At 35.0% G+C, this 17741-nt stretch overlaps 1 pseudogene; it reads left to right on the forward strand.

Moving 5' to 3' along the window:
* Positions 1–11534: 11534 nt before the first annotated feature.
* Positions 11535–11635, forward strand: LOC140515083 (U6 spliceosomal RNA; annotated as a pseudogene).
* The last annotated feature ends 6106 nt before the right edge of the window (positions 11636–17741 follow it).

Below are 17741 nucleotides of genomic sequence, written 5' to 3' on the forward strand. Positions count from 1 at the left end.
AGATCCTTAATAACACAAAGCCTGGTAAAATAACATTAAAAACTTAAATGGAGAGATGTTGCAAAGAGAAAGAGAAGGAAATCTGAGTAGAACAACAGAATTAGAGAGGCTAGATATAGAAGGACATAGGACAATAAGGACAATAAGGACAATAGAAGGGCCAGAACCAGAGACATAGCTCCTACTCAAAAGACAAAAAGAACTGGGTCCAATCCCCCTTCTGATACTTGCCAGCTGTGTTACTGTGGACAAGTTGCTTAACCCCTTTAAGCTTCAGATAGCTGGGTAAGTATCGTAAGTATTCTCTGTGATACATGACATGTAAGTAGTTCTATTTTTATATCTAATTACTTTTAAATTGAGGTATACATATATGGCTACTACAAAATTTCACCCTTGACTCATTTTTCATCATCTCCTGAAGAGTGGGAGTGAGCCTAGAGGGAAGCAAGCCCTAGAAAAGTCATAGAATTCACGTAGGATCTCTTTGGCTTGCAAACACTACCAGCATTTTAATCAGATAGCAAATGCTTAGATTGGCATCATAAAGAAGCATTCTAATTTTATTTTATTTTTTTTGCATTCTGCTTCTGTCTCACTGAGACTTCTCCTTTCCAAAAAGGTCAGAATGACGTCAGCATCTGGTTCCCCACTCACTAATACTCCATGGTAGTCCTGATACTTCCTGCCCATGCATTCAGAAGCTCTCTTGTCAGTTAGCCAACTCTCATCACTAGGCTCTCTCTTCAGACTGGTACCCCAGATCACCCCAACAGTATTCATGGATTAATGAGATGGAAATTGATGCCTAATAATGATCTGCCACTACATGAAGAGTGCCAGAAAGAATTAGACAAACTTCCTAGCTTATGAAAAATGCTGGACATAATAAAAGGAGGGAGGAGATAATGAATATTTGATAGAAATCCTCACAAAAATGAATTTCATCTCCCTTCAAAAATCTTTCCAGCATTTTGTTGTTGTTCTGAGCTCCAATGACATTGTCTGTGATACCACCTAATAGCTTAGTTACAGGAGTAAAACAAAATCATTCATTCTGGTGTGAATCATGTTTAGTCTTTGACATGCTAAAATGAGTTGCTCTGTTGTGTAATTATAAGGAGAAAGTTTGGCTCTGGAGTAGAGATGATGATGAGAATCTGCCCCCCTTCTCTATAGAGATGGAGGACTATGGGTATGGAACATTACATGTATTATCAAGCTTGATCTCTTGATTAGTTGTGCTAAATTGTCTTTTTAAAAAAGTGCTCTATTACAAGAAATCTATCTCTGAGTAGGGTAGGGGGGAGGGATATATTTAGAAAAGAAGATGCTATAAAAACAAAGCATATCAACTAAAAATTTAAATGAGTCATTCAATTCTTATTGCCTAAGTCAAAGTTACATATATGCAGTTGACTCTACAATGTTAAACTACCTCTTAATATGCAAGAGCACTACTTTTTGCTGTGGCTAAGCTAGGACACCTGAGCAATTCAGGAGTGGACATGAGACTGCAAAGAGATTAGCTATTTAATTTTTCCATGAGATACCACAGACACATTAATTTCAATTCAGGCATAATTTGAAGGAAACAACCAGCATTTCCGAAATTTGAAATAAGCAGTCTACATAATGCATTGTTATTCTTCCCCACCCCCTGCCCATTCCAAGGCATGCCGGTATAGAGGAAGAACCCTAGACTTGGAATCAGGAAGATCTGGCTCAAATGTTGAATCTGATATTTTCTAGCTGGCCAAGTAACTTAATCTCTCTCAACCTTAGTTGGCTCATCTGTAAAATAGGAATGTACTTCATTACAACTCACAGTGACATGAGGATGAAATGAGAATGTTTGCAAACACTATGGTACTGTATAAATTCAATTTTTATTTATTTATTATTATTATTCCATCTGAGTTTAACATGTATATTACACACAAACATAAACATTTTCCTTATTTAATTCATATGTGTATGAACACATCTTCATGATATGCACATTGTATGTGTGTATATATATATATGCGTATGTATGTATAAAAGTCTATAATAGCCATGTATGCTTATAATACTTAATCAACACAACATAAAATGAAAGTTCCACCATTGGGATGGAATATTCTTTGAAAATAGTCACAGTGGTAATTATGGACATACAAATAGAATCTGGATGTGAGACTCACAACAATCCTGGAAGGTAAGGACTGAAGGTACTATTATCCCCATTTTGGAGATGAAGAAATTGAACATCAGAGCAGTTGGTGATAGCCACACATATGGCAGGTGTCAAAGGTTGGACTTGTACTCAGATCTTTAGCACTTTATCCACTACACCACACTTCTACTCACTCCAGTAGCCAGTGAATAGCCAATGAATATACTAGAATAATTGTTAGTGGTTCTGTAACCACAATTACTCAGAGATCACCCTGAATATGTACTACCTTGGTTGTGCTTGAAATAAGAAGTCCTGGCTTCGCTATTACTAATTACATGACTTGACAAGTCCCTATGCCATTCTGGGCTTTATTTTCTGCATCTGTAAAATGATGAGGTGACTCATATTATCCTAGAGGGTCCTTCATGTGTCCCAGATGCAAAAGGCATCATATAGGGCAAATTTAGTGTTTATACCCATAAAAACAAGATACGGATATGACATTGAAGAACTTCAGCTTAATTTGGATCCACAATAACAAATATATAGATAGAGAGATAGGATAGACAAATAGATGGTTGGAGAAATAAAGAAATAAAAGAACAAACAAATAAATAGATGGATAGCTAAAAGAATGAATGAATAGATAAATGAATAAAGGACTCATGCAAGCTACTAGTCAAAACACTGGAGTTAGGATAGATGTGGGTTCAAATCCTACCTCAGAATTCTATAAGTTGCATGATGTTGAACAACTAATGTAACTTTTCTCAACCTTAATTTATTCATCTGAAAAAATGGAGATATTCATAATACCTACCTCCCAAAGCTACTGTGAGGACTGATTGATATAATGCATGTAAAGGATTTTAAAAACCTCAAAGTACGACATTCATTGATCTATTTGCACTATTACCTTTAAGGAAGACAGTACTGTATTGGGGAAATAATAATTGGATTTGCAGTCAAAGGACCTGTGTTCAAATCCTGTCATGGCTATTTATTGTTTATGTGATTTGGGTGAAAGTCACTTAAATTTTCCTGAGTCTTGGAAATTGGAAAAGATAGATTATTACAAGGCCTATTTCACACAGCAATATCATGAGAGTGCAATGAGGTAATGTATGCAAGGCTGTACTTATGGGTCAGCTGTTAGTAAGGATAAAGATATTTCAGGCTGCAGGACATAGATCCCTCATCTAAACAATTACATGGCCCAAGTCTTTGTTTTCCTGTGCTTACTTCTCAGCCTACTGCTCAGTTCACTTGATCATAGATGCCTCTTTGTCATTCTTATTTCTGGCACAGACCCAGGTAAATGTTCCCCATGACTTGATATGAGCTCCTGTTTCATAGATTTTGGTATAGGAGCTCAAGCACAGAAGAATTAAACTGACTTCAAGACAGAAAAAGCATGTATAAGCAGATGAGACTATATGCCTAATTTTTCACAGCTAAGTGCATTGTCAAGAGTACTAAATTAAATGATAAGAAATCACCTGGAGAAATCTACCAACAACATCCCCTGTGCACCAGAGAAAATGGGCAGCTCCTCCTGTCTGTAGGTTGGTGATGTATGCTCCTTTGAAAATTACTATTAAACTAGTTTCCAAGTTAGGTAGGGAATATTCATAAGCAAGAAAGAGACGTAGGATTTGAGAAGTTGCTGCTAAAATTACATGCTAATTTGTTTTTAAGTCATTGTAAAAATAATTGATCCTTTCGTTTTCTTTAACTTCTAGATACTTTCTATATTTTTCATGTAGTCAGTGATTGATAATGTCACTCATCCAGCCTTGAACATAATAATAGAGACTGACTCATTGAGTGCTTGATTGTCTACAGTAACAGTGTTATTACATGGCAGTACATAAACCTATTAAATAATTATGAATTCTGAATGTACACAGGGATAAAATGGGGTCACTTATAACCATGTACTTATAACCACGAAATATGAAAGGATCCAACTCTATTTGAAAATTCTTTTATGGAAGATTTATGAAATGGTAGTTAAAAGATTCATCCATGATGATAAGATAGATGGGTTGAGATGTGAACCATTGATAGTAGTACCCTCATAAATGATATCAAAGATCCGTCCTAAGCATAAGAAAAGTATTGGGGGGTTGGAGGGATGGAGTGACTTAGTTGGCAGAATAGATGTTTAAAAAAAGAAAAGTGTATCATAAAATATTATTGAAAATAGAGAGTAAACCTATATGTACACAAATATTTACAGCCACTCTTTTAGTGATAGTAAAGAATTGAAAATTGAGGGGATGCCCATCAGTTGAGGAATGGCTGAACAAGTTGTTGTATGTGATTGTGGTGGAATACTATTGTACCATAAGAAATGATGAGCAGATTGTTCTCAGAAAACCTGAAGAGACTGACATGAACTGATGCAAAGTGAAAAGAGCAGAACCAGGAGAACATTGTACACAGTGATAGCAATGTTGTATGAAGATCAACTGTGAATGACTTAGCTATTCTCAGTAATATAATGATCCAAGACAATTCTGAAAGACTCATGACAAAAATGCTATACATCTCCAGAGAAAGAACTGACTGCAAATTGGCACCTTCCCTGTACCTTACAGGACTATGAAGCTGCCTGGAGCATTGAAAAATTAAATGACTTGCTAAGGTCACATGTCTAGGAGGTGAGAGAGGTGACCCTTGAACTTAGACCTTCCTGGCTTTGAGGCCAGCTCTCTATTCATTAAAATTCTCAATTTCCAAAAACAGAAAGCAACAAAAAAAAATTTAGGATGATGGAAAAAGGGATATTTTTAATATTAATCCATTAAATTTAATATATGTTTAAAAATAAACTACATTAAAAGAACTATACCATTTCATATACAATCTTCTCTTTTATTCTTTTTATGTAAAGCTATCCATGTTTGTTTATAATAGTTAGAGTCACAATAAAAACAACAAAAAATTTATTATTAGAAATGCCACACTACTAGGCCAAACCAAGTATTCAGTGCCTTCTGAAAGCATTGAATACAGACATAAGTGAAAGACTTTAGCCTTCCTTCTCTTAACCAGATGACATTCAGGAAGAGAAGTTCAGGGGATTTAAGAAGGACTTTATAAGTTTTCTTCATTTCTCTCACAGAGAAATTGCGGGCTGTAGGAAAGGAATGAGGTATATCAATCTATTGGTTTGTTTGACTGAACCAAGCTTTGCTGTTATGAAAGAGCGTTCTGGGGGTGCCGAAGAGTGCATCATTAAGAAGTGATAACAGTTTAGAAACCACAATTAAAACATTTGCAGGGGTAACAAGATGACTCAAAAGGTAGAGCATCAGGTCTGGACTCAGGAATTCCTGAGTTCAAATCTGGCCATAGACCCTTACTAACTGTGTGACTCTGGACAAGTCACTTAACCCTGTTTGCCTCATTTTCCTCATCTGGAAAATGTGCTGGAGAAGGAAATGGCAAATCAGTGCAGTATCTTTGGCAAGAAAACCCCCAAATGCGGTAAAGAAGAGTTGGACACTACTGAAAATGACTGAACAACAACAAAACCTTTTTAAGAGAACTTATTTTGTTGACAAATTCTTTCTGTTCCATATATTAGAATAATACATTTTGAAATATAGGTTATCTTAATAAATTTACTCCTATCCTTTTGTAATCATTTCATATTCACCATAATAAATATTATTCTAATATAAGTTTAAATAGCAAACACTTGACTTTGAGCTAGTCACTTCACATCTCTATACCTCAATTTCTCCATTGGTAAAATGAGAGAATTAGAACCTGTGTTCTAATTAATGTTAAACTGAGCTGAGATGACTTTCTATGCAAACATATGCTGTTAGGGTTTATGGTTTTTCTTTATTAAGTTTTGAAAATACAAGAAATTTATGATGAAATAATGAAAAACAATGGTCATAAATTAAAGTTCCATTAGCAACAGAATATTTTTATACTTGTTACAAAAAATGAATTCAATGTTTTCAATGCTTTACTTGAAAAGAAGTGTCTCCATTAACAATAACTCTGGTGTAACCAGTGTTAGATTTGGACTTTGGAAAACCTTAATTCAAATTCTGCCTCAGACACTTACAAACTCTGTAACCTTATGCAATGTGCTGACTTTCAGCCTCAATTTCTTCATCTACACTATGGGGATAAGAGGGATTCTCATAGGAATAAGAGATTCTCACAGAGTTGTGAGATCAAATGCAAAAACATATGTAATGGCTTCATACATTTTAAGGATTATAAATAGTAGCCTTTGTTACTATTAGTTTCACATATAGATGTTGTGAAGAAAGCTTCAATAATCTATATTTTTTTGTTTTTTGTTATTTTTGTTTTTGTGGGGCAATTGGGATTATATGACATGTCCATGGTCAAATTGGGAAGAGAAATGAGAGCAAAAGAAGAACATCATGAAAAGCGAGTCAACAGCCTGCTAAAAGAGACCCAAAAAAATTCTGGAGAAAATAATACCTTGAAAAATAGACCAATCCAAAAGAGGTCCAAAAAGCCAAGGAAAAGAATGTTTTAAAAAATCAGAATTAGCCAAAAGGAAAGGGAGGTTGAAAAGCTCACTGAAGAAAATAGTTCTTTAAAAATTAGAAAGTCATTAGACTTTATGAGAAACCAAGAAATTGCAAAACAAAACCAAAAGAATGGAAAAATGGAGAATAATATGAAAAAACAACTGACCTGGAAAATAGATCCAGGAGAGGCAATTAAAAATTATGGGACTACCTGAAAGTCATGATGAAAAAAGAGCCTAGACATCTTTCATAAAATTATCAAGGAAAATGGCCCTAATATTCTGGAACCAGAGAGTAAAATAAATATTGAAAGAATTCACTGATCACCTCCTGAAAGAGATATGAAAAGAAAAACTCCTAGGAATATTGTAGTCAAATTCCAGAGTTCCCAGATCAAGGAGCAAATATTGGAAGCAGCCAGAAATAAACAATTCCAGTATTGTGGAAATACAATCAGGATAACACAGGATGCAGCAGCTTCTACATTAAGGGATCAAAGTGTTTGGAGAAATCATAAGGGGCTTACTAAAGTTGAACTGTTTACATACCTACATGGAAAGACAATATTTGTGACTCTAGAAATTTTTCTCAGTATTTGGGTATTTGGAGGGATTATACACACACACACACACACACATAAATATATATATGTATGTATGTATGTATATGGACAGAGGGCACAGAGTGAGTTGAATAGGAAGGGATGATATGTAAAAGGTAAAATTAAGAGATGAGAGGAATATATTGGGAAGAGAAAGGGAGAGATGGAATGGGGCAAATTATCACTCATAAAAAAGGCAATGAAAAGCTTTTTCAGTGGAGGGGAAAAGTGGCAAGTGAGAGGGAAAAAGTGAAGCTTATTTCCATCACTTTTGGCTTAAGGAGGTAATAACATGCACATTGAATTTGGTATGAAAATTTATATTACACTTCATGAAAGTAGGGCAGAAGGGGATAAGTGAGATATGGGGGTGATGACAGAAGGGAGGAGAGAGTAATTAGAAATAAACACTTTTGGGGAGGGACAAAGTCAAAAGCGAGAATAGAATAAATGGGGGGCAGGATAGGATGGAGGGAAATATAGTTAGTCTTTCATAACATGACTATTATGGAAGTCTTTTGCATGGCTACACATGTAGCCTATATTGAACTGCTTGACTTCTCAGTGGGGATAGAAGGGAGCAAAGGAGAGAACTTGAAACTCAAAGTTTTAAGAACAAGTGTTGAGAATTGTTTTTGTATGCAACTGGGAAATAAGAAATACAGATAATGGGGTACAGAAATCTATCTTGCCCTACAAGAAAAGAGAGAAAATGGGGATAAGGGAAGGGAAGGGTGTGATAGAAGGGAGAGCAGATTGGAGGAAGGGGCAATTAGAATGCATGGTGTCTTGGAGTGGGGGGGGAAGAGATGGGGAGAAAATTTGGAACTGAAAATCTTGTGAAAATGGGTGTTGAAAACAAAAAATAAATAAATAAATTAAAGTTTCAAAAAAAGAAAATCCCCAAATTGGGTGAAGAAGAGTTGGATACAACTGAAAAACCACAAATATTTTAGGGAGATATTTGGTTAGACAAAATTGCCTTGGGAATCCCCTCCAGTTTTGAGATTCTGTGATTATTTGAAATAACAAAACAACTAGTAAAAGTTAGAACTGGGCCTTTAAAACACACCTTCACCATTCCCCCCCTCACCCTGACTAAATCTTGTTTTCATGTTTCAATTATTTGATCTCTCTCTCCATATGAAACACTTAAGGCAGTTCACAAAGAAAAAAAAGATGTCAGCTAGCATCAATTAGATTGTTACTATTCCCAAGCATCTAGCACAGAAATTGCTTTTCTAATGTCTATTGAATGAATGAATTGTGAATAAAAATGAAACTCCCTATATTATAAGAACAGATCCTAACCATTACAGCGAGCATAAGGTTTTGACTTTAACTTAGGTTTAATTTTAGCTGGAGCTTAGTTACTGATTTCAAGGAGGTTCCTCTCTTTGATAGTTCTCTCTTTTAAGAGCCACTAGCTTTGCACTTGATCAAATGAATCACCTCCAATTTAGGATCAAAGGCATGTTTAATAATAACTGCAGGCTTTATGCATCCACACAGAAACTTTCTGGCAGTGCTCCCTATCAGTCATAAGCCTGATGATTCATTTCAGTCATGATGAGTAATGCCTGTCATTTTGTCAAGGCCGTCACTGGATGAATAATCAGTGCTGTGCACCCCAGTAAGGTAAGTCACTTGTAGTTAATGAGATTGGTGTTGTCATATCTGCATAAACAGTGAAATTGCAATTATTTTTAGAACAGGGTAGGGAGAGTACTGACTGTACTCTCAGGAACTAATCCTTCTCCTATGAATAGGAACCTAGATCTCTGAGCACATTATGTATGAATGTACATACATACGCATTAAATTTTTTATTCTAGTAAAGTCACCCTTTTATAGAACAAGCTGAGGCCAAAGTCATGCCACCAAAATGGATTTCAAGAAAAAATAAAATTAGACATTTGTCGTAAGAAATTTATTCAGGGAAAAGTCTCTTTGAATAATAATGGGAAATTAGCCATGATGATAATCCCTTTTCCCATTAATGAATTAGTAGTTACCAAAACTCAATTAAAATTGTATGAGGATCAAAAGTATCATTCAACTCCTTCCCAGCCATGAGGAAAAGTGGTATTTAATCAAACAGGCATTGCCATTAATATGCTATGAAATAGGAACAGAGAGGCAGAATGGCGTAGTAGATGATAAGCTTGCTTCCTGGCCATGAACACCTTAATTCAAGCACTCTCTGAAATATACTAGCTATGTGACTTTGGGTAAGATACTTACTTTATCAGCGCTTGCTCAGTCTTGCTCAGTCTATAAGGGAGTTTCCTTGCTCCTATCCCAGTGAAATCACATATACTGTTCCTACCCCATGTGAAATTGGAATCATAATGCAAGTTTTATACCACGCATTGTTTTCCTTTTTGTCATGTTATCTTGTAATCAGGAGGAATTTATGGTTATGTTTCAGGCTTATTGTCTCTTACAGCAAATTGTTTCTGTTCTAAACATACTGCATTCTTCCACCTACCACCATGTCACCTTTCTGAAGTATTCCAAGACACTTCCCTACAAGGAATATCAAAATTTCCCCAAACCCTGTTTAGTGTCTTATGATTTCAGAGGCAGGTAATAAACCATGCATGCTTGAAACCCTGACCCTCTGCACAATTTCTGGTTATCTTCAGCATCTCTTAGGGACCATGATAGATGGGGAGAAGATGGACATAGTGGGCATAATTTGGTATAACAATTACTGAGTCCTAGGCGTATCCTTTCAAAAGATCATCCTGGATTATCTCTTCCTGCCTTGGTATCCTAGACTCCCCTTAAATTGCAATTGTATCTTTACTCTGCCAGTGACTGTGACTGTACCCTGTGCATACTACCTCCTATGAATACTGATTGGGTTTCATGTCTCTGCTTTCTCAAGTCCTTTGATATATAAGTTAATATAACCCATTCTTAGGAATTAAAAAAAAAACCTTTTGCTTTGCATTCTTGAACAGGAAAAGTCTTCTGGAAAGCCCTCTTCATACACATATACATATATATAATATGTAAATTTATAAATCTATATAAATTTGTATATAAATTTATAAATCTATATAAATTTAGATAATCAACTGAGAGGACATAATCTTTTATAAGTATATAAATCTAAATAAATTTAGATAATCAACTGAGAGGACATAATCTTTTGTTATGCAATTAATTGAAAAAAAAACTCCTTAGAAGGAAAAAAATACGTTAGTTAAAAAAAGTTAAATCTGTGATTCTTGTAAAATTTAGTTTTAGGAAAAGGGTATAATCAGGAGGGAGAAGTAGATAAACAAGACAAAAATTCACATGCACACACACACACACACAATTTATGATTTCTTTGAAGCAGGAATCTCCAGTAAAGGATGCTTCCAAAATAGATGCCCATTAGCAATGTGCTTTGTAAACTTCGAAAGTTGAATGGGGCAGTGAGAGATTAAATGCCTCTTCCATGTCCATATAGGCAGCATGGCTCAGAGGCAAGACTTGATTCCATTTATTCCACACTATAAGATGAGCCCTCTACCATGATGTCTATCAAAGATTTGGTAGGATTTGGTCAGCAAATCCAGTAGGAGGATTCGGTGCTCCTATATAAGATAACACCAGTTTTGAATTCAGAAGGTTTAAACTTGTTAGCAACAAAAAGCTTCTCCCTCTTCTGTCTAGTCATATGACCCATTGCTGTCTCTTTTCCCAAGACCCATGCTTCTAGTTGGAGCCAAGGGAGGAAGGGTTGCCTTTTTATATCCTCTGTTGCAAATAACCATAAAGCAACAAAACACTTATCATAACTGTTATATTTCCAAGTATAGCTAAGCAGACTGTCTCATAGTGTTGGAGTATAAGGAAATGGCTAAACTTTTTTTTTCCTCTTGCACTGATCAGGAAGAGGAATAAAAGGTCAGATTTCCTAGGAGAGGAAACTTGTCTTATCTTGGGGAGTACCAGATTTCTCTTATGCTAAATAAGAGTGCCAAGAGTTTGAGGGTGGTAAGAAATTTGCACACAATGGAACCAGCTTTCCACAAAATATTTTTGGAAAAGGGTAGTAGAAAGTGTCTTGAGAAGGGGCTGGCATGCTGTAAGATGAGGTACATTTTGGTAAGAATGGGTGTTCATGTAGAGAAAGCAGGAGAATCTATACGGATAGATACATTCTTATTCTCCTAAAAATTTCTCATTCTAGCTTATAAACTCAAAATAATCATAAAAGCTTAAAAAACATATAAATTATAATTGCTTAGATGGTGCATGTACTAATTTGGAATGATATAGAGATTCACATGGTCCATGAACAAGAATGAAAGACAAATTTCAGAAGTATTCCATATTTTTAAAAAGCCATACAAGTCCATATTACGTTTTGAAACACAAATTTCCTCATTCTCAACATTTTCATAGAACTAATTTAAATATTTTAATATAATGTAATATAAAATATAATATCATCTATTCTAAGATTTTGTTATTTGTTTCAAGACTCAGAATACTACAGTACTTTCTTGATTAAATGCATCATAATTCAAAAAATAATAGTGTGACAATCCACACACACAAAAGAAATGGATGAAAAATATACATTGATCAAATTGCTACATGCAGATGGACTTGTGAATAGCCCTAAGATCTTACCAAACATCCTAAAAAAACATTAAAATGTAGTGAAAGATATTGCCATATTAGTAATTATGGTAGATTGATGTCTTATAGATAAAGGTCAAGTTACTAAGAAAAATAGACAGGAAGTATGTAGACTTCGGTTATAGTCCCAGCCTTGTCACTAACTAATAATGATATCTTGGGCTAGTCATTAACTGGTCTGAGATAGAATTTCATTATAGGTAAAATGAGGGATTTGAACTTTATGATCTTTAAAGTGCAATGACAATAGCATATAAATCTGTGGTGATCTTTAGCAAACTGTTTAATCTATCTGTTATATTTCATTTATCATATGTAAAATGAAGTCCTTTCTTATGATTCTAAGGACCCTGTACTGGATGGCCAAAATGTATTTATTTGCCTTTAAAATAATGAAATAGCAGTACTAAATACTGCAACCTCCATGCTTTCAATGATATCAAATAGTTCTTGGTACAGAGCCCACCTTCTTAATATTGGCATTTTCCCAGCAATGCTATATGGCTATAAATTATGTAATACCCCAATCTTGGAGGAGCTAAAATTACATATAACCCTCTAAGGTACATGGTGAGCAAAAGCTAGCTTCGTATTACCAATGTTGATGTGCATTTCACACGCAGCAGGAAAAGATAGAATTATATATGAATGGAAAAAAGAGGTGGACATATCATTTAGCAAGAATTAAAGACAAAAAGATAGATGTCCCATGTGGTGCAATGATTGAAATACTAAAAGAATAAGAGATAAACATCTAATGTTTTTAATGGATCTATGACAGAATTATGGGGGTATAAAGAGGATGTAATGCAAATTAGTATAATACAAATGAAGTATTTAAACAAATTAAATCTCAGATCCACCAAAGTATCCAAAAAAAGCAGAAAAAAAAATAGTGGATAAAGAAGAACTAGTCCTAGTGTTGTCTCTACACTAGTTCTGTGACTTTGGATAAATCATGTAGCATTTCTGAGGTTCAGCATGCTCATTTATAAAACAAGGATAACATTTTACTGATCCAAAGGTAAATAACATCATGAGATTTCCTACTAACTCTAAAAATCTATCATGCCTTGTTAAATTCCTGAGTCAACTATTTATTTTAAAGTGGGTAGACATTGGAATATATGGTGAAAGCAAATGCTTATTGAGCAATTTTGCTGTAACTAGTCTTCCAACAAAGGTTGTGTGAATAACATAATGATATTTAGCAAGTCGCTATTTTGATTGCCTCAGTTGATACAAAAGAATTTTCAAGAAGAGCCAATTAAGACTATGTTTACTAGAGTGTTTTCCTTGATGCTGATATAGTATTATTTCACTTTTTTTACCCCAAGTTCTCATTAAAGCCTAGCTATATCCCAAATTTCTCTTATGCCTCTTACAGAATTGAAGGAGACATTCAACATTTGTTTCGTTTTTTAAAAAACAGAGATGGACAATTGAGGCATCCTTGATCTCTTGCCATATTACCCAGAAGATTTCAGTCAACTTCTGTTTGAGCAGTGGATCCCCTGCCTTGCAAATTTCTGCTGGGATGGAATCAGAACCAGGTACTTTGCCACATCAGAGGAGCATAATGGCATTCAATATCTCTTATTCAATAGTATGTTTGGCTAGAGAGGAATTGACTTCAGTCTGAGGTATACGGTCAATGTCTTTAGCATTGGTTGATGGGAAACACTATGGAAGTGTTCAGCTTACCTCTAAAATTATATCCTTATCAGTTAGTGTGGCTCCAAGAGCACTGAAGTTGAGATTCATCTGAGGTCGTTGACCCATAAATAATCTTTAGGACATCATAGAAGTGCTTTGGCTTGTTGCTGCCAGCATAAAACAGAATCTCATCTGCCTTCTTACTGAGTCAAGTATCCTGCATCTCTCTAAGCTTTGCTTGCACTTTACTTTTGATGGAGTAAAACAATGCCTTTTTAGAGACGGATGAATTGTCCCACTGGCAAACCTTGTGGAGTTCTCATTTTTCTGTTTAGCATGTTTTGCATTTCCATATCATTTTTATCAAGCCAATCCCGATATTTCTGAGTGTTCTGACCCAAATGAACAAATGTGGTCTTGTACACCAAGTCTCTGAAAGCTGTCCATGCCTTTTCTGCTGCACTATTGCTGTGTTCTGACTCAGCTTTTCCTTCAGGTCAGCAATAAACTGTTCAGGCAAGAAGAAGCACTCAAATCTGTTGACTTTGAGTCTCTTGACAGTCATGTTGCCTTGGGGCCACCACTTTTGTTGAATGTGAGAATGTTTAACTTGGAGAAGATTAGTCTGTGATCAGTTCAGCATTCTGTACCACACATCACCGTTGTCACTCTCACATTCATCTAGTCTTTTCTCCTTACAATGACACAGTCTATTAAATGCCAGTGCTGCTGTGAGGGTGCATCCATAGTGTTTTGTTGTATTTAGTTAAACAGAATGACAGGGGAGTCTCTCTCTTAGTCATTGCCATCAAGATTCTTGCCAGAGTCTGCCTTAATCTGCTTATCCTTCATCTGGAAGATGATCATCAACCCAAGAATCAGTGTGGCTTCAGAAAGGACTGAGAAATGGTTGACATGATGTTGCTGCCTGAAAACTCCAAGAGAAATACCAGACAGAGAACAAAGGTCAATACACAACATTTATCAACTTGACCAAGGCCTTTGATAGGGCAGTTGTATGGGCTTGTGAAAGATCATGGTGAAATTTGTTTGCCCTGAGAAGTTCATGAGTATTGTATGCCAGTTTCATGATGGCAGGCTTGCATGAATTCTGGATGAAGGACCCTGCTCTCATGCTTTCCCAGTCACCAGTAGAGTGAAGCAGAACTGTGGGCTTGATTTCATCCTTTTTATCATGGTCAAAATAATAAAAAGAAGCACAAAGACTGATAAATTAATTAAATCTTGAACTTTAACCATCAACCAATTCCAAAGAGAAAAACTTTCTCTACCATTACTGAATTCATAAACACAACAAATATACGTGAAACACTGGGAAAGAGCCCAAGACAAAAAGTATGGGGATCAAAGTTTTAGCGCTTTTTTCTGTAACTAATTGTGTGATGTTTGAATAGACATTTAACATTTCCAGGCCTTAATTTTCTTTTCTATAAAATGCAGGTATTTTGAAGAAGAACCAAGGAAAGCAATTTGTTTCTTTTGTATTAAATTTAATATATGCTTAAAAACTGCATATGACAAAAGTTCATTTTTCCATAGATCACATTCTCAGGCTCTTGCTCCTGGCATATACTCTACTCCTCATGACCTGCTCATACATTCTTTCCAATAGGATCTTTCACAAAGTTCCCTGGTCAATTAACAAGTGGCTTCACTATCACGGAAGCTCAATAATGAGTTACTTTGGAGATATAATCCACAACAGCAAATCTAGCACAAGCAAGGAAACAACCAAAAAGAGAATTACCACAAAGGTTACATTTTTTTCCATCCTGCTCCAAAGGAGGGGAAGAAAGAGTCAATGACATTTGGTGCTTAATGGGAGAACTGGATTTCTAAACTAGCTAGCTGAATTTCTGAATTTAAGGCAAAGATAAAGAAATATAGCTTAGGCATTTTTAAAACATATCGGGTCTGATATAAAATAGAGTCAATTACAAAATGGAATAAGAATCATTTGATTTTCTCAACTTTCCCTTTTTCAGTGGGAGGCCTACAACAATTTTTCCTGACCAGCTAATATAAGAACAAGAGTGATTAATCATAGCACAAGCCTTAGTAAGACTATTTAAAACCATGGACTAATTTTAGAGAGGTGATTTGCATGTCACCAACGTAACTTAGTACACCCTCTTAAATTTCACTTTTCCAATGACTAGTTCATGTGGTAAAAACCAGCCCAAAAACTGTGGTTCTGATTTTATCCACATTAGAGTTCTAAGAAGAACATCAAATCTGGAACCCATAGCTCACCTAAAACTTCAGAGAATTTAAGGTTTTGTGCATAGCCCATTAAAATAATTTTCAGATATATGATCATATGATCTTGTTGCTTTCTCAAAATTTAACACTCTAGCCAATTCCAATCCCCCTTCCCTTTAGGAAGACCAGATACCAATAAGGCTCTAATCCTGTACATGAAAATATGGGCAACAACACTCGTCACAAGTAGATGCCTTCCACCCTTAAGTTCAAAGATGTTAACTTTACACTTTACACTTTACACTAATTATAACAAAATATCTTGGATAGGATGTTTAAATATACTAATTCCCAATTGTACGTAAGAATAGTTTATGTCAAATGAGTTGTCTGTAGTAAAACATGCTCAGTTTTTAACCGTATTCAAATGGAATAGATATCACACAATCATTAGCTACTGCTCTTAGAAACCCTCCAAACAACGGGAATAAATCAAAGGCAACTCCTGAGCAGTTGGCATGCATTTTAGGATGCTGCTCTACACATAGGTGTTAATCCCATATCACATAGCAAACCTAAGTACAACTGGATTTCTCATTGAAGTAACACAAGACAGTTCCATAGGCTACTCTCCACTAAGATAAGTGACTGCCCTGAAATTCTATTCCTGCATCTATTGAGATAATCATGTGGTTTCTGTTGGATTTGCTGTTGATATGATCAATAATGCTAATAGTTTTCCTAATACTGAACCAGCCCTGCATTCCTGGTATGAAACCTACCTGATCATAATGTATTATTCTTGTGATAAGTTGCTGTATTCTTTTTGCTAAAATCTTATTTCAAATTTTTACAAATATATTCATTAGAGAAATTGGTCTATAATTTTCTGCCTCTGTTTTGGCTCTTCCTGATTTAGGTATCAAAACCATATTTGTATCATAAAAAGAATTTTGGAGCACTCTTTCTTCCCCAATTTTCCCAAATAGTCTATATGGTATTGGAATTAACTGTTGTTTAAATGTCTGATAGAATTCACTTGTAAATCCATCCTGCTCTGGAGAATTTTTCCTAGGGAGTTCATTGATGGTTTGTTCAATGTCTTTTTCTGAGATGCGGTTATTTATGTATTCAACTTCCTCTTCTGTTAATCTGGGTAATTTATATTTTTTAAAATAATTATCCATCTCATTTAGATTGTTGAATTTATGGGCATAAAGTTGAGCAAAGTAATTTCTAATTATTGTTTTAATTTCCTCCTCATTGGAGGTGAGTTCACCCCTTTCATTTTGGATATTGGTAATTTAATTTTCTTCTTCCTTTTTTTTAATCAAATTGACCAAAGGTTTATCAATTTTATTGTTTTTTTTTTAATAAAAACAACTCCGTTTCATTTATTAGTTCAATCGTTTTCTTAATTTCAATTTTATTCATCTCTCCTTTGGTTTTCAATATTTCTAATTTGGTATTTACTTGGGGATTTTCAATTTGTTCTTTTTCTAGCTTTTTCAGCTGTATGCCCAATTCATTGATCTCCTCTTTCTCTGTTTTATTCATGTAGTCATTCAAAGATACAAAGCTTCCCCTAAGACTGCTTTTGCAGTATCCAATAAAATTTGGTAGGTTGTCTTATTATTGTCATTCTCTTGAATGAAGTTGTTGGTTGTTTCTATGATTTGTTGTTTAATCCACTTCTTCTTTAGGATTAGATTATTTAGTTTCCAATTAATTTTTAGTCTATCTTTCCATGGTCTTTTATTACATATAATTTTTATTGCATTATGATCTGAGAAGGATGAATTGATTATCTTTGCCTATCTGCACCAGATTGTAAGGTTTTTATGCACTAGTACATGGTCAATTTTTGTATATGTGCCATGTAATGCTGAGAAAAAGGTATATTCCTTTCTATCCCCATTCT

Source organism: Notamacropus eugenii, chromosome 7 (assembly GCF_028372415.1).
Source record: "Notamacropus eugenii isolate mMacEug1 chromosome 7, mMacEug1.pri_v2, whole genome shotgun sequence".
In the NCBI taxonomy this organism is placed as follows: Eukaryota; Metazoa; Chordata; class Mammalia; order Diprotodontia; family Macropodidae; genus Notamacropus; species Notamacropus eugenii.